Below are 21,755 nucleotides of genomic sequence, written 5' to 3'. Positions count from 1 at the left end.
AACGTCTTCCTATATTGGAGCTTCCCTGGTGGCTCAGATGGTAAATAATCTGCCTGCAGTGTGCGAGAACCAGGTTTGATCCCTGGGTTGGGAAGATCCCCTAGAGAAACAAACGGCTACCCACTCCAATATCCTTGCCTTGCAAACTCCATGGACAGAGGAACCTGGAGGGCTACAAGTCCATGGGGTCCCATAGAGTCAGACATGAGTAAGTGAGCAACACTTTCACTTCCAACATATATAATCTGTTTACATAAAGTCTGTAAATCTTTCTATATATATCTACAGTATAAATATAATCGCTCTATAAAATATCTTCCTAAAGACTATATCGGAGAAGGCAATGGCAAGCCACTCCAGTCCTCTTGCCTAGAAAATCCCATGGATGGAGGAGCCTGGTAGGCTGCAGTCCGTGGGGTCGCTAAGGGTCGGACACGACTGAGCGACTTCACTTTCACTTTTCACTTTCACACATTGGAGAAGGAAATGGCAACCCACTCCAGTGTTCTTGCCTGGAGAATCCCAGGGACGGGGGAGCCTGGTGGGCTGCCGTCTATGGGGTCACACAGAGTCGGACACGACGGAAGTGACTTAGCAGCAGCAGCAAAGACTATATACTGTGTGTATGTGTATTTGTTTATATGCATGTATAGTGTATTTAGGACTTCCCTTGTAGCTCACTGGGTAAAGAATCTACCTGCAGTGCAGGAGACCCAGGTTCCATCCCTGGGTTGGGAAGATCCCCTGGAGAAGGAAATGGCAACCCACTCCAGTATCCTTGCCTGGAGAATCCATGGACAGAGGAGCTGGTGGGTTGCAGGCCATGGGGTCACAAAGAGTCGGGCACGACTGAGTGACGAACAGTGTATTTAAGCATATACATTGTGTGTGCACATATAGACTGTACATACACGCAGCATTGTGTATTCATATGTATGTATATGCACAGGGCAATCATGCATATATATAAACATGTGTAATCAGACTGTGTTTCTAGAGCAACAAATTAAATCCCTTTTAGAAAGATAATAATCCAAATTACTGGGCGATAGAATGACTGGACTTTCTGTGTGCAAAGTCAGACATGACATTCCTTGGGCATCCCTCCCAGATGCAAGCTACAGGATGATTCCACACGGGCGTTTTAGCCTGTCATGTAATTATGATCCATAAAAGCTACTCAAGAAAGTCTTTGGAACTCACAGTGACATAAAATTAATGCAAAAGTAATGGATATTGTTATTATGATGAGATTCTTTTCTCTTTAATTGGCTTAAAAGAAATTCCATTAAGAGAATTCTTGTATCCAGTAATTTTACTGTCCATTTTATTTTTCAAAAATTAAAGCAAATGAACTATTTTATGATTTCAGGCAAATGTGCCCTTGTGGCCATTTTAGAAGTGCTCATTGCAATGAAACTTTGTGGCCATTCATGACAGGAACCACAGATGTAAATAAGTTCTTGGAGAAACACATTTTTATTTATATATTGAGGTGTGAGAAAGATTAATGACAGCCAGTCACCAAAAAGGGCCTGTTCATATGTAAAATGAGTTAGGGAAGACAGAAAAATGGGGTCAAGTATTTTTCACCGTTTTTTAATTTTAACCTCATTTTTTGTAAGTTGATGATCATTCTGCAATTTATATCCTCCACAATCTACATAGGGTTTGCAGCTAAGTAGATTAAGACCATAGGAGACTAAGTACTGATTGCCCACGTGTAAGCAAATGTTCCTTTTTTACATACGTATTTATATTTATCTATTTTTATTTGCCTGTGCCAGGTGTTAGAAGTGGCAGGCAGAATCTAGTTCCCTGACCAGGGATCAAACCCTGCCCCTCTGTACTTTGAGTTCAGAATCTTAGCCCCGGGACCAACAGGGAAATCCCATAAGCAAATGTTTTTTATCTAGTATTTGTAAGTATTTCTACTAGATTTTCAGAATTGGAGTGAAAAATGCCATAGCTTTAAAGTTACTCATTCTTGTGGCACAAACAAAAATCTTTTGTGACTGTGTATAATCCTGCTTAAAAATGGTGACTATTCATATGAAAACCAACTCTTGGAAGTATCAGTCAAACAGGACTTTTTTTTTTTTTTCTGAATTAACATTGAACTTGGGGATCTCAGCACATTCACAGCTTAAAAAAAGTTATTTTTTTTGTTGGAATTGGATCAGTGTTTATTGATGCCATCCTCATAGAAAAGACCAAATTGTTTTATCACTAGATACTAAAATTTATGTTTCTAGGTCGAACAATGTAGAACAACTTCTTATGTGTTGTGCCCATAAAGGACTTGAAAGGTTGTACCTTCATGGATATGGTTTTTTCTCTTTCCACACTGAGGCTAAGCAACAGCAACTTCTTGACTCACTCATCCACCATCTTGAGATGATTGGTTAGATACACCCCTTTTCTCTGGGATAAGTCCAGACTCCTATAACCATCTTTGGAGATCGTAGGCAACCTTGGAATGTGGTGGGAATAGACAAGTGACATCTGTTTCCATTTGGGAGTATGACGCCTAATCTCAGGAGTCAAGTTGACCGGCCCACAGGGGGCTCAGGTGTTGGTGTAAACATCATTTCTGGGTATGTTGGTTAGAGTGCTTCTGAATGAGATTCACATCTGAGAAAAACAGATGATTGCTCTGCTTACCGTGGCTGGGCGTGACCCAATCCACAGAGGGCCTGAACAAACCAAAGGAGAAAAGGTAGATTCATTGTCTCTCTGCCTGAGTCTTTGAACTGGTCATCAGTCCTGTCATACCTTTGTACTTGAACTCAGAGTCATAATAGACCACCAGATCTCTAACGTTGCCAACCACAGATCTTGAGAACTGTCAGTCCCCGAAATCGTGGGCCAATTCTGTAAAATTTATTGAGACAGAGACAGATAGATATATAGACAATGTCAATTCTGTATAATTTACAGAGACAGAGACAGCTAGATAGACACAGACAGAATGGATGCATAGATACGTAGATAGCTACATAGATAGAATGGATGGATGGATGGATGGATAGGTAGGTAGGTAGATAGACTGGATGGTGGATGGATGGGTAGATAGATGGATGGATAAACAGGTCAACTGGATGGATGGATGGATGGATGGGTAGATAGACTAGATGGATGGAAGGATGGATAGACAGACTGGATGGAAGGATGGATGGGTAGATAGACTAGATGGATGGAAGGATGGATAGATAGACTAGATGGATGGAAGGATGGAAGGGTAGATAGACTAGATGGATGGATGGACGGATGGATAGATGGATGGGTAGATAGACTAGATGGATGGAAGGATGGATAGACAGACTAGATGGAAGGATGGATGGGTAGATAGACTAGATGGATGGAAGGATGGATGGGTAGATAGACTAGATGGATGGAAGGATCGATAGACAGACTAGATGGAAGGATGGATGGGTAGATAGACTAGATGGATGGAAGGATGGAAGGGTAGATAGACTAGATGGATGGAAGGATGGATAGACAGACTGGATGGATGGATGGATAGATAGACTGGATGGATGGAAGGATGGATAGACAGACTGGATGGATGGATGGGTAGATAGACTAGATGGATGGAAGGATGGATAGACAGACTGGATGGATGGATGGGTAGATAGACTAGATGGATGGAAGGATGGATAGACAGACTGGATGGATGGATGGGTAGATAGACTGGATGGATGGATAGATGGGTAGATAGACTAGATGGTTGGATAGATGGATGGATGGTTGGATAGATAGACTTGATGGATGGATGAATAGATAGACTGGATGGATGGACGGATGGATAGACTGGATAGATGGATGGATGATGGATGGATAGATAGATGGATGGATAAATCGGTCAATTGGATGGATGGATGGGTGGATAGTTAGACTGAATGGATGGATGGGTGGGTGGATAAATAGGTCAACTGGATGGATGGATGGATAGATAGGTAGACAGACTTGATGGATGGATGGTTGGATAGACAGATAAATAGATAGATAGACAGACTGGATAGATAGATAGAAATAGACAGGTAAACCAAATGGGTGGATGGATGGATGGACTGATAGACTGGATGGATTGATAGATTGATAGAGAGACAAACTGGATGGATGGATAGATAGACTGGATGGATAGACAGACAGACTGGATGGATACATAGATAGAAATGGATATATAGACCAGGAGGATGGGAAGATGGATAAATAGAATGGGTGGATTGATGGATAGAAATAGATAGGCCAGATGGATGGATGGATGGATAATTAGACTAGATGGATAGACAGACAGACAGACTGGATGGATAGATAGACAGATTCGCATATTGGCTCTTTCTCCGGATAGCCCTCACTTATCTAACACAATAAGGATCAACATTTCTTAAACGAAAAAACAAATATCACATCTAATCATGTAACGTATTTGGAAACCTTGAGGGTCAGTTGTGGTGGACCCAAGGATTGTGAGGTCTGTTCTGCTATTTTAGTAGGCAGGGCCCAAACATGCTAAGCATTTTGACAGGATGCAAGAGAGTTCTGTACAAAGAATTGTCCCTTTTACCTTGCAACTTTCAGACACCCTCACTTAAATGTAAGTGGGGAAAAAAAAAAAACAGGTTTTGTACACACACAGATTTGTGTGTGTGTATATGTGTGTGTGTGTGTGTGTGTGTACGTGTATGTATGCATATATAGTCTATATACTGATTATACATACTATAATGCAGTATATGTATTATACACATCATATATATGAATATATGGTGTCTATAGCTAGTGTGTACACACTATATATATATATATATATATATATACATACATATATACTATACACATATATGTACAGTGTGTGTATACCCACATGTGTAAATATACAGATGTGTGTGTGTGCTCAATCGTCCAGTCATATCTGACTCTTTGTGACCCCAAGGACTGTAGCCCGCCAGGCTCCTCTGCCCACGGGATTGTCCAGGCAAGAATACTGGAATAGGTTGCTATGCCCTCCTCCAGGAAATCTGCCCAACCCAAGGGTTGAAGGCAGATTCTTTAACCACTGAGTCACCTGGGAAGCCACATATATACACATGGGCTTCCCAGGAGGCACTGCAGGTAAAAAAAAAAACACCCACCTGTCACTGCAGGAGACATAAGAGATGTGGGTTCCATCCCCAGGTCGGGAAGATCCCCAGGAGAAGGGAATGGCACCCCACTCCAGTGTTCTTGCCTGGAGAATCCCGTGGACAGAGGAGCCTGGTGGGCCACAGTCTATGGGGTCACAAAGAGTCGGACACGACAGAGTGACAATCTATACAGTACATACAATTGCTCTCTCTGAATCCAGAAACTAAATCCCATTTTACACACGAATGCAAGCAATATTTTGAATTGTTCTCATACACATTGAATTTTCATGGAAGACAATTTAACTATGTAATTTCAGGGGAAAGAAATTTACTTTGTTTCTTTTAAAGTCCTTTCCTAGGAAAACCTTTCTTTCAAGACATACTTAGAGCAAATCCTACCCAGGTTGCAAGTATAAATTCTATCAGAAGTAACAAAATCTTTCTACACTGCTAAGACGATAAGCGAACTTCTACAGCGTTTCCTGATAAAAGTTCAGAACGAATTTCAATCCTGGTACCATTCCCGCATTTTTAAACACAATCCTGCCTGGTAGATAAAGGTGAACGTTTCACTGGGACTGTGTGTCTCCCATTTTATTTTCCCCCAGCCTGGGGACAACAGGAAGGGAGATCTTTCCACCCCTGAAAAGAATTTAGGAAAAGAGAGAAGCTTGATGGTAACGAGATTATTCTTTTCATCATTTTCGTTTCACATCTGCTGTGTCTGCTCTGCTACCTTCAAACACCAAATGTTTCCTTGCTGTGTTTTTCCCAGTAAGTTTTTCTATTTGGAAAATCCAAATACTCTACAATCATTGACGACTACATTGTTTCCTCCCAGAGAAATGGATAATAACGCAGCTGAGCCTACTCCAGCTTCCACAACCATCCCTTCCTGAAGACTTCCCTGGCTGCAATCAGGAACAGAAGAGTCTTTCCCACACGGCAGGGACTTGCCCTCCATCGATGAATATCTTATATTCTCTCACGCCATTTCAGGAAGCCTATTATTTTTGCAGAAGTGGGCTTAAAGCAACCTCTGAGTCATGAATGGCTCCAAAGACATCTTTCAAAAAAAAACGAAAACGACAAAACATCCTTTACAAAGAGTTGTTCTGAGCCCTCACGGCGAGGGTCAAAGCACTTGCAAAACCCCTGGTGGCGTAAGGGACCCATCTGGAGTGAATTGCTAGAAAATAGCCCTGGAAGCAGAATCTCCTTAGAAATCATCTTCCTGTGAAAGGTGATAGCAAAACAGCTTCCCAGTCTGTATATTTCCACGGGCCATCTCTTGAGAGTCCCTTGGACTGCAAGGAGATCCAACCAGTCCATTCTAAAGGAGATCAGTCCTGGGTGTTCATTGGAAGGACTGATGCTGAAGCTGAAACTCCAATACTTTGGCCACCTCATGCGATGAGTTGACTCACTGGAAAAGAGTCTGATGCTGGGAGGGATTGGGGGCGGGAGGAGAAGGGGACGACCGAGAATGAGATGGCTGGATGGCATCACCGACTCTGTGGACATGAGTCTGAGTGAACTCCGGGAGTTGGTGATGGACAGGGAGGCCTGGCGTGCTGTGATTCATGGGGTCGCATAGAGTTCGACACGATTGAGAGACTGAACTGAACTGAGCTGAACAAAGGCCCTGTAGTTCACAGTCCATCAGAGGGGCAGGGTCCTTTGAAGCGGGCCATTATGTATGATTAGGATAATGATCGCTGATGGTGAACAGTGTCGGATTCGTGATCTCGGAAGAAGATTTAGCTTTGGGACCAGAGATCAGGCTTGATCACATAAGAGTTTTGTGTAGCAGAGTTTTATTAAAGTATGAAAAGGGACTAGGAAAGCTTCTGACAGAGACTTCAGAACGGGGACAGAAGTACCCCTGACTAGTCTTAGCAAGGGAACTATATACTTTTTAATTGATTATTCAGTTCAGTTCAGTCTCTCAGTCGTGTCTGGCTCTTTGCCACCCCATGGACTGCAGCACGCCAGGCCTCCCTGTCCATCACCAACTCCCAGAGTCTACTCAAACTTATGTCCATTGAGTCAGTGCTGCCAACCAACCATCTCATCCTCTGTCGTCCCCTTCTCCTCCCGTCCCCAATCCCTCCCAGCATCAGAGTCTTTTCCAGTGAGTCAACTCGTCGCATGAGGTTGCCAAAGTATTGGAGTTTCAGCTTCAGCATCAGTCCTTCCAATGAACACCCAGGACTGATCTCCTTTAGGATAGAGTGGGTGGATCTCCTTGCAGTCCAGGGACTCTCAAGAGTCTTCTCCAACATCACAGTTCAAAAGCATCAATTCTTCTGTGCTCAGCTTTCTCTCTGGTCCAACTCTCACATCCTTACATGACTACTAGAAAAATCATAGCTTTGACTTTCTAGATCCACTCCCACAATTTACATTTTAAGATGAGAGGATTAGAACTAGCAATAGGAAGATCTTATCAGAGCCACTCCCATAATATACATTTTAAGATAAGAGGATTAGTCAGAAGGTTCTCAAGAAGGAGAAACGTCCTCAATCAGGATACATTGTTGTTTTATTATCGTTATAATCAGAGTTTAAGCTGAGTTGTGTAATCATTAGCTCCTTTGGGGCTTTAAGAAAAACAAGTTTTATGTGAGTATGACTAAGAAATCTAGGAAAAAAGTCTGTCCTTATCTCCTCCTTCAGAGACCCAGACCGTTCTCTCCTCCTTGGGGACCCTGGACTTCCTCTCAACCTACCTAGGAATCTACCTCTCCCAGTAACAAAAGCACCAAAATGCAACTTGAAGAAACAAGTTTCCAACACGGAGTCAGAACTGGCTTCTTCTCTGCAACAGAGGCAGAGGGAATGTCCACAAAAAAAGTCTTTGAGCCACGATTCTGGGCTCTAGCATAACTGATGTACCTTTCTGCCTGGCTCCCCTTCCTAAAACTGGGCAAGCACCCACGTGTGAACTGCCTCAGGGAGCCCCTCCATCTAACAGAGTACGGCCCGAGTCACCACAGTTTCCACACTGTTGGGATTCTCCATTTCCCTTTAGGCTTTGGGGAAAGTTTTTCTGGGGCTTCAGAGGGGCTTTAGAGAAACCAAGATGTAGCTCATCTGGATAAAGGAACATCAGAGCAGTGCTGGGGCGTGAATCCCTCAGGTTCCATCAGGGAGAAAAACATCTGATGAGTATAAGGAAGTGAAAGATGCGTGGTCCTGCAGAGAGAGAAAGGTCACACACCTTGTGGTACTTTTTCATCTATACATTTAAAGTGAAACTGTCGGTCGCTCAGTTGTGTCTGACTCTTTGCGACCCCATGGACAGTAGCCCTCCAGGCTCCTCTGTCCGTGGGATTCTCCAGGCAAGAAGACCGGAGTGGGTTGCCCTGCCCTCCTGCAGGGGATCTTCTCAAATGCGGGATGGAACCTGCATCTGCTTTATTGCAGGCAGATTCTTCACCATCTGAGCCACCAGGGAATTATGTCTATGTTATTTCCATTTTTAAAAATTCTGAAAGGGACTTCCCTGGTTGTAGTGGCTAAGACTTCACCTTCCAATGCAGGGGATGTGAGCTCAGACCCCGTTGGGGGAGCTAAGACTCCACATGCCTCACAGCCAAAAAAACCAAAACACAAAACAGAAGGAATATTGGAACAAGTGCAATAAAGAGTTTAAAAATGGTCCACATCAAAAAAAAGTCTGATAAAAACAATGCTGGTGTGAAACAAAAGTCCATTAAAGAACGCGGAAATCAGAAAATGATAGTCTTGTATGTGAACTTGAACAACAGTGGGAGTAAATGAAATCCCCCGTTTTGTGTACTTTGGAAAAAAACAAGTTTTCCGGGTTGGCAATCATCAATCCAGCATTGCCTGCAATATTGCCAAGCTGAGATACTGCTGTTTTATTCCATGTTTAGTGATTGTGTGCTAAGTTGCTTCAATCGTGTCCGACTTTTTGTGACCTTACAGACTGTACCCCGCCGGGCATCCCCTGTCCATGGGATTCTCCAGGCAAGAATACTGGAGTGGGTTCTTCCCCACCCAGGTATCAAACCCTAGTCTTCTGCATTGCAGCCAGACTCTTTACCATCTGAGCCACCAGAGAAGCCCCCTATTTAGTGATTAGGGAAAGACCAATATTCATAAAATGTAGACAATTTACAGCCAGACTCACCCACTCATCAAGTAGCAGTTGGGTACTGAACTCCTGCTTGGGCAATGTTGGAAACCCCATGGATTTAGTCGGAAATGAAATCCCACATGCTGCAACTGAAAGATCCTATATGCCACGAGTAAGACCAGCTGCAGACAAATAAATATTAAAAAAAAAAATAAAAGTCTCAATTAATGGAGCCACTCTCTTTGATTCATCCCAAACTTCTGAGAGAATTTCCTCTTTATTGAATAGCTTCGTACTTACTGTCAAGTGCAAACAGATTCGCCAGACATTATTTAAGCCAGAAAGCATGGGCACTCCTTCCCTGGTGGAATCGGGAGTTTTAATTAGCAAGCCCTCCGTGGAAAAAGTGCCAACGTGTTTTCCCTAACCTAGTGAGAGAGTGGACGAATAACCCTCCCAGGAACATGTCCGAAACGCTTGGTGTGTTTAGGAAGCATCTTGAGGCTTCTTTTTAATTAGCTTCGGAAGCCCCACGAACAAGGTCACTGCAGTTGCATTTCACTGACTTTGTGAGGACATCAGGTCCGTTTAAAATGCAAAACCAGTGCGTCTCTGGTTGGGACAGCAGCTTAACAGGACCCTCAGTGGATGTTTTCCAGCAGACAACATCAGCCTTCTCGTTTTCTCCTGTCAGACACCTCCCCTCCCTGAGATCCAGCTGCGTAATATTTTTACTCCATCTCTCAGCACTGGATGAACCATTCCAGTCAGTGAAGTACAAGCCATTGCTGCAGTGACAATTGGGGTGCGGCGGAGTGGTGGGGTGAGGCCCAATTGTAACACATTATGCTTGGACATGGGAGGGACTGGGGGCAGGAGGAGACGGGGACGACAGAGAATGAGATGGCTGGATGGCATCACCGAACAGAGAATGACACGGCTGGATGGCATCACCGACTCAATGGACATGGGTTTGAGTGAACTCCGGGAGTTGGTGATGGACAGGCAGGCCTGGTGTGCTGTGATTCATGGGGTCGCAAAGAGTCGGACACAACTGAGAGACTGAACTGAACTGAACTGAACTGAACTGATGCTTGGACATAATGTCATTGATTTGTGGCAGTTGCTTGAAAATATAAGTGAGCTTATAGATAAATATCCAGGAAACATTGTAATCTTCTTTTTTCTTTTTTTGGAACACAGTTATGGCCATATATATTTAATTGAAAGCGTAACAGTTTCAAGCCTTAGAGATCATTTTCTTTAGCTGTGCTGTAACAATGAGGAAACTGATTCATACTGATATCTAGAAATATGTCCAAGATTATTGTTTTCTGTGGTTGTTGTTTGTTTGCTTGCTTTTAGCCGTGGTGTTTGGCTTGCAGAATCTTAGTTCCCTGACCAGGGATTGAGTTTTCGCCCCTACGGTAGAGATCTTCCCAATGGCTCAGATGGTAAAGAATCTGCCTGTAGTGCAGGAGACCTGGGTTCCATCCCTGGGTCAGGAAGATCCTCTGGAGAAGGGAATGGCAATCCACTCCAGTGTTCTTGCCTGGAGAATCCCATGGACAGAGGAGCCTGACGGGCTACAGTTCGTGGGGTTGCAAAGAGTCGGACACGCCTGAGCACACACACACGCTGATATACATCTTGGGTGGCATAATCCATCTTTTCCTGGGCACAGTGAAGTTGGTCACCATGTTTATTGGTTATTGGTTTATTGGTTATTGGTTTATTGGTTATTCAGATACTGTGTTCTTATGTGAGGGTCCTGGTGAAGGCTTTGATGTTTCTCCCGTTCCTGTATCTTTTTCCTTCTTGGTTCTGAGCTGATCTTTATAAGCTCTTTGTGATGACATGTGCTACAAATTCCATACGTGATGGCATGACTGTGCTTTCTGCCCTTTTCGACTATGTTTCCAAAACAGGAGTCTGGCCGTTTGCTGTTCAGAAGCCAGTAAAGAGGCCAGGATGTCGGAAAGGAAAGCTTGCTTTATTGTGGATGCTGGCAATGGGACAGCGTTTCCCTGGTAACTCAGATGGTAGAGAATCTGCCTACAATGCAGGAGACCCTGGTTCAATCCCTAGGTCAGGAAGATCCCTTGGAGAAGGGAGTGGCAAGCCACTCCAGTTCTTGCCTTAGAGAATTCCATGGACAGACCATGGGATTGCAAAGTGTCAGACACGACTGAGCGACTAACACTTCATCTTTAGGACTCCGGGGTAGGGTGTCTAAAAGCTAACTCTCCAGCCAACCCCTGAAACTCAGCGGGCAAGAGCCTTTATAGACAGAGGGTGGGGGCTCCATGTAGAAACAGCACAATCATCTCTGACAGTCAACTTGACATTGGTCGTCGGTGATCTGACCAGCATCATCTCAGTTTTTTTAGGTATAGTTGGTCTCCAGGCCTAGGGTCCATTTTTTCCCATTTCTTGAGGCTTGTTCTTGGAACGGTGACAACATATGTTGTGGCTACAGTCTGATGGTCATGTAGTTAACTTCTCCACTGTGTAGGGCTTCCAGTATCTGTAAGACCACTCAAAGGACATGGCTCAGAATATTCTGAGAAGGAACTAGAAGTCCTTGAGTTTCCTGAGTGAATTCAGTTCAGTTCTGTCGCTGAGTCTTGTCCAACTCTTTGCAACCCCGTGGACTGCAGCATGCCAGGCTTCCCTGTCCATCCCCAATGCCCTGAGTTTACCCAAACCCGTGTCCATGGAGTCGGTGATGGCATCCAACCATCTCATCCTCTGTCGTCCCCTTCTCCTACCGCCCTCAATCTTTCCCAGTATCAGGGTCTTTTCCAAAGAGTCAGCTCTTTGCATCAAGTGGCCAAAGTATTGGAGTTTCAGCTTCAGCATCAGTCCTTCCAATGAACACCCAGGACTGATGTCCTTTAGGATGGACTGGTTGGATCTCCTTGCAGTCCACGGGACTCTCAAGAGTCTTCTCCAACACCACAGTTCAAAAGCATCAGTTCTTCGGTGCTCAGCTTTCTTCACAGTCCAAATCTCACATCCATACGTGAATACTGGAAAAACCATAGCCTGAGTGAGTACACTGGTTATTTGGCTGCCTTTGAGTGTTTTCCTTTGTTTCTAAATGTTCACACTTCCCTGGTTAAATTTATTCTCCGGCTAAAGTTTTCCCACAGACAATTTGTGGGCAGACGATACAGTGGGGCAAGACCATCGAACTCTGCTCCGTTACAGATTCGCTGGGTGAGGAGCAGTTCCGAACTGTAATGTCCTCAGTCTACCAAGAGTCTCCTAATATTGAGGACTTCCTGTGTATTGCTTTAAAATCTGACTTGACAGTGAGCTCGTAAAAAAATGTTCTGTAACACTGTTTTTGTTTGAGCAAGCTCCGGGAGTCGGTGATGGCCAGGGAAGCCTGGCATGCTGCAGTCCATGGTTGGGGGACGGGGAGGGGTGTGGCGGTAGGTGGGCAGGACTCAAAGAGTTGGACATGATTCAGCGACTGAGCTGAATATTATTTTATAGATCACCCTGCCCAGTACAGCTTTCTGCGTGTGCTCAGTCCTGTCTGACTCTGTGTGACCCCATGGACTGTAGCCCGCCAGGCTCCTCTGCCCTTGAGGATTCTCCAGGCAAGAATACTGGAGTGGGTTGCCTTTCTTTCTCCAGGGGCTCTTCCCCACTGGGGAATCAAACCCATCTCTTGCGTCTCCTGCTTCGGCAGGTGGATTCTTTACCAGCAGCGCCACCTTCTGGGATGACGGAGAGGTTATGATTGTTGCAGCCGGACGCAGCAGAACGCAGTTGGCTGCGAGCATTTAGATGGGGGTGGTCTCACTGAGAAAAAGAATTTAAACTGTGCTTTCTGCTCGCTTTACATGTGAATTGGCGTCTGTGGGTGGCGACTGTCTTACTAAAAGATCGCAGCTGCAGGTGATTTATCCTTGCACGTTTCTCAATCCCAGGTGGCTCGGAAAGAATCTTCCTGCCAGCGCAGGAGTCGTGGCTTTGATCCCCGGGTCAGAAAGATCTCCTGCAGAAGGAAATGACAACCCGCTCTAGTATTCCTGCCTGGAGAATCCCTGTGGACAGAGGAGCCTGGCAGGCTACAGTCCATGGGGTCGCCAAGAGTCAGACACGGCTGAGCGACTGAACAACGGCCTTGTGTTCTAGGCATTTTTCATACAAAACGGTCTGAATCCTGTTCCCTTGGTATATTTTCTGATTTTGTGCAGTGTTTTTATGACGACTTTATATATCTTTATACCCAAAAAGACAGTTAACACTCTGGCAGGGAGCTCCTAAAACCCTTGGAATTTCCTGAGAGATAGGAGTTTCTTTGTAATTCAAAAGCAACCTGGGGTTATGCTATTGAATTTATGCTAATGAGCTGATGGCAGATTGCTGTTCAGTCCCCCAGTCGTGTCTGACTCTGCGACCCCGTGGACTGTAGCCCACCAGGCTCCTCTGTCCGGGGGATTCTCCAGGCAAGAATACCGGACTGGGTTGTCATTCCTTCCTGCAGGGGATCTTCCCCACCCAGGGATCAAACCCAGCTGTCCTGCATCGTAGGCAGTCTCTCCCATCTGAGGGTTTTGAGCAGTTCCTTGCTGTTGATCACAGGACTCCTACTGCCTGTATTGTACCTGTTTCCTCAGTGAGCAAACCTGACCTCCCCAAAGGTCTGGCACTGCTGTGATGACATGTGTGAACATTACATTAGCATCAGAACGTGAATCAGTGATCCCGAAACCCTCATGGATTCTTTCCTAACATCCCTGAAAGGAATCTTCTGAGGGTACGCCGCATTCCAGAGGGGGTTAAAAAAAATTATTTTTTTTTGTGCTCTAGTGAAGGCATGAATTATTGAATATGCCAACAGCAGAATATATTTAAAATTCCTCCTACTGGTTTTGAAATTTTTCATCAATTATGGAATAAGCCATATTGAGCAGGTAAAGTGTCTAAAATACCTTATTGCCTCAGCTGAATCGTACTCTCTAAGTGTCAGGATCTTAAGCAGTGAGATGCTAGGGAGCCAACAAGTGTAGCATAATATTCAGCAGAAGTCAAGGCTGTTTTTCAAGTAGGCATGAAAATACTAGGCTCCAACCAGTGTTGGAAAACAGTATAAGTGCAGGGACTGGCAATTACATGAACTTCGCCATCATATGACATTCCAAAATAGAAGCAGAGCAAGGCTGATTTCTGTTCTCCTCTGTTTGAACATCTTCATTATTTTATTTTTCCTAAAAAAAAAATTATTTTTCAAATAAGTGCTGGGTTGAGGGTTCGTTTCCAGATCTCTCAGTTAAATTTTTTTTTTTTTTTTTTTTAACATTTGTGGGCTCACTCAGTCGTATCCAACTGTTTTGCAACCTCTTGGACTGCAGCCTGCCAGGCTTTGCTGTCCATGGGATTCTCCAGGCAAGAATACTGGAGTGGGTGGCCATGCCCTCCTCCAAGGGATCTTCCTGACCCAGGGACCAAGCCCAGATCTCCTGCATTGGTGGGCAGATTCTCTCCCGCTGAGCCACCGGGGAAGTCCTTTTACTATTAAACCTGTTGGTTTATTTGACTGCACTGGGTCTTAGCTGCAGCACACAGGATCTTCGTGTGGGATCTAGTTCCCTGACCGGGGTTGGAACCTGGGACTTCTGCATTGGGAGCACAGAGTCTTAGCCACTGGACCACAAGGGGAAGTCCCTTCCCCTGGATTTTTTTTTTTCAAGAGATAGCTCATCCTAGATGTTATACGCAGGAGTGGAAGTGCTACGTCTCAGGAAAACACAACACACTTTACAGTCCAATCAGTGTATCTCCACGGTGTTGTGACGCCACTGTTTCGAGTCCTCACAAACACCTGCTTCCATGTGACTGTTGAATTCTTCCGAGTTTCTTGGTGGAAGCACCTGTCTTACTATCGTTTTTGTCTTCTTTTCGTCATTCCTACAGAAAGCTGTAAGTTTTTCGTGTATTGTTTACCCAGTTTTTTCTATGAAATGTCTGTTAATGCCTTAGCATGTGTTTCCTAGTGATTCTTTTCTTTTTTAAAAAAAATCTCAGCTCAGTCGCTCAGGCGTGTCCGACTCTTAAACAAATCGACTTGATTCCTTTATGCCTTAACATACTCCTGAGCGTGCATTCCCTTCTGCATACTATTAAAATGTTTCTCTTTATAAATACCTCATCGTTCTGCTTCCAGTTCAGAGCCGTTATGGACATGTGAGGCATCTTTACTGGATAGAAATGATGGACTTTCACTCGCATTTGAATCCATCTCCCCTTTTCAGTGACAATTGGCATCTTGAAAATATCTTCCGCTATGGTAGCATCATCACTATATAGTCTTTTTAAACAGTGGGCTTTTTTTAATATTTATTTATTCATTTGGCTGCCCTGGGTCTTAGTTGCAGCATGAGAAATCTTTCCTCTTCCCTGCAGCACGTGGGATCTTTTTTCTAGTTGCAGCTTGTGAACTCTGAATTCAGAGTTCAGTTGTGGCATATGGAATCTAATTCTTTGACCTGAAATGAAACCCTGGCCCCCTGCATTGGGAGTTGCAGAGCCTTCGCCACTTGACCACCAGTGAAGTCCCTTGTCTTTTCTATTCTTTTCTAATAAATCTTCATATTCGTGACGACAAGGGCTCTCAGATGAGTATCTCCTTTTTTATGTATCAGCTGGTGGTTTGGGCACCCTCACCAGTTTTTCCATAGTGGAATTGGATATAGTGCTTCAGTTTCTAAAATTACACCTTTTTGCCTTTAAATTCCAAACTCGAAGCAACAGCGTTTTGCAAGAAACGACTGTAGAAAGCAAAGAACTCTGAAAAGTAGTGATTTGGCCATAATGGAAGCTTGAACACATTTGTACCACCTGCGACTGTTTTTAAGTCAAAACTGTTTCTCTTTGCCTATCAATAAATAAACTTTCTCTGAGAATCTTTCTCTGTGAAGTTTTAACAGATAAAAAAATCATCTAGTTTAAAATCTACAAATGCAAGAGTGGAAAAACCCAGCTTCACATAGAGTGTGTAAAGTGTGACACTTTATTTCCACAAATCGTTGTTTATGTACCTATATCCTTTTGTTAAATGCTTTTGAATGTTGCATATTGTAACTGAATATACACTTTTCCATTCATGTATATACCTGTCAATCTATCTGTCATCTATCAATGTAACTATCTGTGTGTGTCTGTTAGTCTCTCAGTTGTGTCCGACTCTCTGCAACCTCATGGATTATATAGCCCGCCAGGCTCCTCTGTCCCTGGGATTCTCCAGGCAAGAATACTGGAGTGGGTTGCCATTCCCTTCTCCAGAGGATCTTCCCCACCCAGGGATCAAACCCAAGTCTCCTGCACTGCAGGCAGATGCTTTACCATCTCAGCCACCAGGGCACCCATCTGTTTATCATCTGTATGTGTCCGTCTGTCTATCTCTCTGTCTGTCTATCCATGGAGAGAATGGAAAATTGTCAAAAAAAAAAAAAAAAAAACAAGAATTCCCTGGCAGTCCAGGGTTAGGATGACAGTCTCACTGCTGAGGGCCATGGTTCAATCCCCAGTCACAGAACTAAGAACCCACAGCCACATGGCAAAAAAAAAAAGAAAAGCCAAAAAAAGAAATAGAGAAGTATAAAATAACAGTAGCAGTTATCTTGTCTAAGTGGTGAGATAATTATTTTCTCTGGGTTATCTATAGTTTTCTAATTTTTAAAATGAGTTCATCTAACTTTGAATTAATGCATGGTGGTGATGGTCTAATTGCTGAGTCGTGTCTGACTCTCTGTGACCCCATAGACTGAAGCCCACCAGGCTCCTCTGTCCATGGGATTCTCCAGCCAAGGATACTGGAGTGGGCTGCCATTTCGTCCCCGAGGGGATCTTCCTGACTCAGGGATCGAACCCACATCTCCCGCATTGCAGGTGGGTTCTTCCCCAACTGAGCCACCAGGGAAGCCCCAATACGTACTTTTGTCAAGTATGAATATTTCTACTCACATATGAATATTTATTTTGATGTTGGATTTCTTCAGAGATGTCTGTAGAAACTGGTCTGAAAAGAGGCTTCCTGTCTTTCTCCAAAACAGCACTTTTGAAAGAACGGCGTCCCTTGTGTGTTCCTACAGACGCTGTTTCGTCCTCTGAGATGGTGAGGAGTTATCCAGTGTGGATAACGGAAGGAATGAAGCCCCACGGGTCCCTTCCCAACGTGAATCTTCATTTCTGTGTTAAAGCATGCTCACGCAAAAAGAGACCCTGATGACAAAAGCCAGAGAATCTTGATACCAGCCAAGTAACAGAAAAAGTTTAGCAATTTCCACAAAGGAAAAGGGTTTTTGACCCCAGAAAGAAGCAAACTTAAATGGGACAGGACTCTTCCACAGTGTCAGCTCTAAATAGCGAATAACTTTCTTTTTATTGCTCAGTATGAATTATTTTCCTCATTAAAGTCATAACTGATTCTAAAACACTCCCAACTTTCTAGAACTTCCATGAAAATGCCCACAAGTTGCAACAGTGAATTTTAAACCTCACGGATACTGCCAATGATGGGTATTTCAGGGAACAGAAATGATAACGTCATTATTTTTCCTTAAAAGTTTTACTGATTATTCTTACTCTTTGCTGTTCCACTTTGTCCCAAATATACACACCGTGGCTTCCCAGGTGGCACTGCGGTTAAGAATCCTCCTGCCAATGCAGAAGACTCGGGCGATGTGGGTTCCATCTCTGGGTTGGGAAGACCCACTCCAGTATCCTTGACTGGAGAATCCCTTGGACAGAGGAGCCTGGCGGGGCTATGATCCACGGGGTCACAGAAAGTCAGACATGACTGAGCACAGGCAGGCATACAGTGTTAGAATCTCCCCAAACGTGACCCAGTTCTCAGATTATAAAACACCAGGTTGCATTAAAGCAGAGTAGAATATGCTACAAAGTACCATGAAAGAGCATTTGCTTGTATTGGAAACATTTAAAACAAACTGATGCTGGGTTTCTGGGAGACGTGTGCTTTCAGGAAACAACTAAGTCACGGGTCTGGGCATCATTAAAAGACACATCAGTGACTTTCTCCATGTGAGACTGCACAGTCCCATTGGAGGTGACAGATTGCCTGCCATCATACTGTTGCACCCCCTTTAGCAGAAGAAGGGGCGATTACACAGAAGTGTGTCCATCTTGTGAGATCCACAAAGAAAGAGGTGATTTGCCCTCTGTCTGCTCCTTTCATCTGGGTAATAAAGTTTATCCCCCAAGAGGAAATTTGTCTGCTCTCATCAAGAGGAGAAGGCAGAATATGCATCTTTTCTGTGGCCAGATTCTCATCATTAGAACACGATTTCACAAGATGGAATACAGGCGATGAAATGGCTCATCTTGTCATTTTCTCTTTTTAGAGTTGCTTTTTTGTTTTGCCTTTGTGTTATGTATTTGGCCGTGCCGGGTCTTAGCGGTAGCACTTGGAAGCTTCGATCTGCACTGTGGCGTGTGGAATCTTTAGTTGCGGCGCGCGGGATATCCGATCTTTGTGCGGGATTATTTAGCTGTGGCACGTTAACTCTTAGTGGCAGCCTGAGGGACCTACTTCCCTGACCAGGGATCGAACCCACCCCCAACCCCTGCATTGGGAGGGCAGAGTCTTAGACGCTGGACAGCCAGGGAAGTCCCCTAGAGCTCCATTCTTAACTCCCCTTTACAGTGGACTTAAGGTCCTCTGTACCTTTCCTTTAAGCTTCTTAAATGATCACTCTTTTTCTCTTCTCTTCTCAAAGTCTCCTTTAAATGTTTCTCACAGAACTCGTCCAATTGATAACGCAGTGATCTCAAACACAGGTTCCTCTTCTCAGCCCACTGTTGGCATTTTGGACCAGAGAACCCTGTTCTGGGGGTTGTCCTGTGCATTGCAGAGTGTGCAGCAGTATCCCTGGTCTCCCCCCAGGAATGTTGTTGATGTTGTTCAATCACTCAGTCATGTCCAACTCTTTGCGACCCCATGGACCGCAGCACGCCAGGCTTCCCTGTCCTTCACCATCTCCCAGTTTGCTCAAAGTCATGTCCATTGAGTCAGTGATGGCATCTAACCATGATCACACTCTGAACCAATATGCTGCTCCTGCTGCTGCTAAGTCGCTTCAGTCATGTTCGACTCTGTGCGACCCCACAGACAGCAGCCCATCAGGCTCCGCCGTCCCTGGGATTCTCCAGGCAAGAACACTGGAGTGGGTTGCCATTTCCTTGTCCACCGAGCCAATATATGAGGACTCCAAATCTCTCTTCATCTTGACCACAGAGTGACACAACATTCATATTTTCTGTGGATTTCACCATAGTAAGGAATAATCCACATTTGGGGGAAAGAATCAATATGCAATAAATTAATAAAGAAGGCACTCCGTGGCGAATACATAAAGAAAGAATGGAAACAGTGAGACTTTATTTTCTTGGGCTCCAAAATCACTGTGGGTGGTGACTTCAGCCATGAAATTGAAAGACCCTTTTTCCATGGAAGAAAAGCTATGACAAACCTAGACAGCATATTAAAAAGCTGAAACATTACTTTGCCAAAAATAGTCAAAGCTATGATTTCTCCAGTAGTCAAGTATGGATGTGAGAGTTGGACTATAAAGAAAGCTGAGTGCCGAAGAATGGATGCTTTTGAACTGTGGTGTTGGAGAAGACTCTTGAGAGTCCCTTGGATTGTAAAGAGATCAAATCCGTCTATCCTAAAGGAAATCAGTCCTGAATATTCATTGGAAGGTCTGGTGCTGAAACTGAAACTCCAATCCTTTGGCCACCTGATGCAAAGAGCTGACTCACTGGAAAAGACCCTGATGCTGGGAAAGATTGAGGGCAGGAGGAGCAGGGGACGACAGAGGATGAGATGGTGGGATGGCATCACCGATGGACATGAGTTTGAGTGAGCTCCAGGAGTTGGTGATGGACAGGGAGGGCTGGTGTGCTGCAGCCCATGGGGTCGCACATGACTTAGCAACTGAGCAACAGCAGATACATAAGGAGTGACGTGTGATAAGGGGAAGGAGACGTCTCCCACGGTAATAGAAAGGAACTGGAGATTGACAGCCAATTTCCTCAGCTAACTCTTCTGTCCCAGAAGAAGGAAGGAAAGACAAAGTTGCTCTCAGCACTTTCTGAACGGACAGCGTTTGCTTTCTGTATCAGCAACTGGGATGCTTCACAGCCTTACACGTATGTCATCTTACCTTGCCCAGAATGGTCCCGACAGTCTAACTGCTATCTTTCCGCTCCTGAAAAAGAAATGCTGAGACTATTAAAATACATACTATATACTTGCACGTTACATAGCAGAAGGACTTCTTATAAGATAAGGAAGTGAATACTATCTCTTTGTACAGGACAATCATGCTTGTTTGTGTTAAATACCAGTCCGTGCCCTGAGATAGGGCTTTCCTGCTGGCTCAGTGGTAAAGAATCTGCCTGCAATGCAGGAGATGCAGGTCCAACGCCTGGGTCAGGAAGATCCCCTGGAGAAGGAAATGCAACCCACTCCAGTATTCTTGCCTGGAGAATCCCACGGACAGAGGAGGCTGGCGGGCTGCAGTCCATGGGGTCGCACAGAATCAGACACGACTGAGGCAACTTGGCACACACACACTTAAAGGTAAGTTGCTGCTGCTGCTGCTGCTGCTAAGTCGCTTCAGTCGTGTCCGACTCTGTGTGACCCCATAGATGGCAGCCCACCAGGCTCCCCCGTCCCTGGGATTCTCCAGGCAAGAACACTGGAGTGGGTTGCCATTTCCTTCTCCAATGCATGCGAGTGAAAAGTGAAAGTGAAGGCGATCAGACGTGTTGGACTTTTCGCGATCCCATGGACTGTAACCTACCAGGCTCCTCTGTCCATGGGATTTTCCAGGCAAGAGTACTGGAGTGGGGTGCCGTTGCCTTCTCTGAAAGGTGAGTTAGTTTGAACCTAAACTGAAAGAACACTGTTCAACTTTGGGGGATACTATGATTCTTTTCATTTTAGTTAATCAGAGAAAGGCTGAAACAGAAGTTCGGGAGTGAAATGAGGACAAAAGGGGTGTTTGATGCCGTGTTTTTTGTTTTTTAAAGATTGTTATAAAAGATGACAAAAACATCCACTTCAGAATGTCATGCTCCTTTTGAGCTCTGTGTAGCGGCAAAATGGCATTCCCACCCCCACTCAGGGTCGCAAAAGACTGCTTCAAGCAGACCCATAAAATGTGTGTAACCTCAGAGGTGTCTGATTTATATATCTGAGCCTGTCTCTTTTCTCCTTAAAATGCATCAGTAGTTCTTTGCTGCGGAGAAGGCAATGGCAAGCCACTCCAGTACTCTTGCCTAGAAAATCCCATGGATGGAGGAGCCTGGTAGGCTGCAGTCCATGGGGTCGCTAGGGGTCGAACACGACTGAGCGACTTTACTTTCACTTTTCCCTTTCACACATTGGAGAAGGAAATGGCAACCCACTCCAGTGTTCTTGCTGGAGAATCCCAGGGACGGGGGAGCCTGGTGGGCTTCCGTCTATGGGG

Source organism: Moschus berezovskii, chromosome X, assembly GCF_049115385.1.
Source record: "Moschus berezovskii isolate FMDL1 chromosome X, NW_MosBer_1.0, whole genome shotgun sequence".
Taxonomy (NCBI): Eukaryota; Metazoa; Chordata; class Mammalia; order Artiodactyla; family Moschidae; genus Moschus; species Moschus berezovskii.
The sequence above is the reverse complement of the archived record's forward strand: the minus strand, read 5'-3'. Positions refer to the sequence as shown.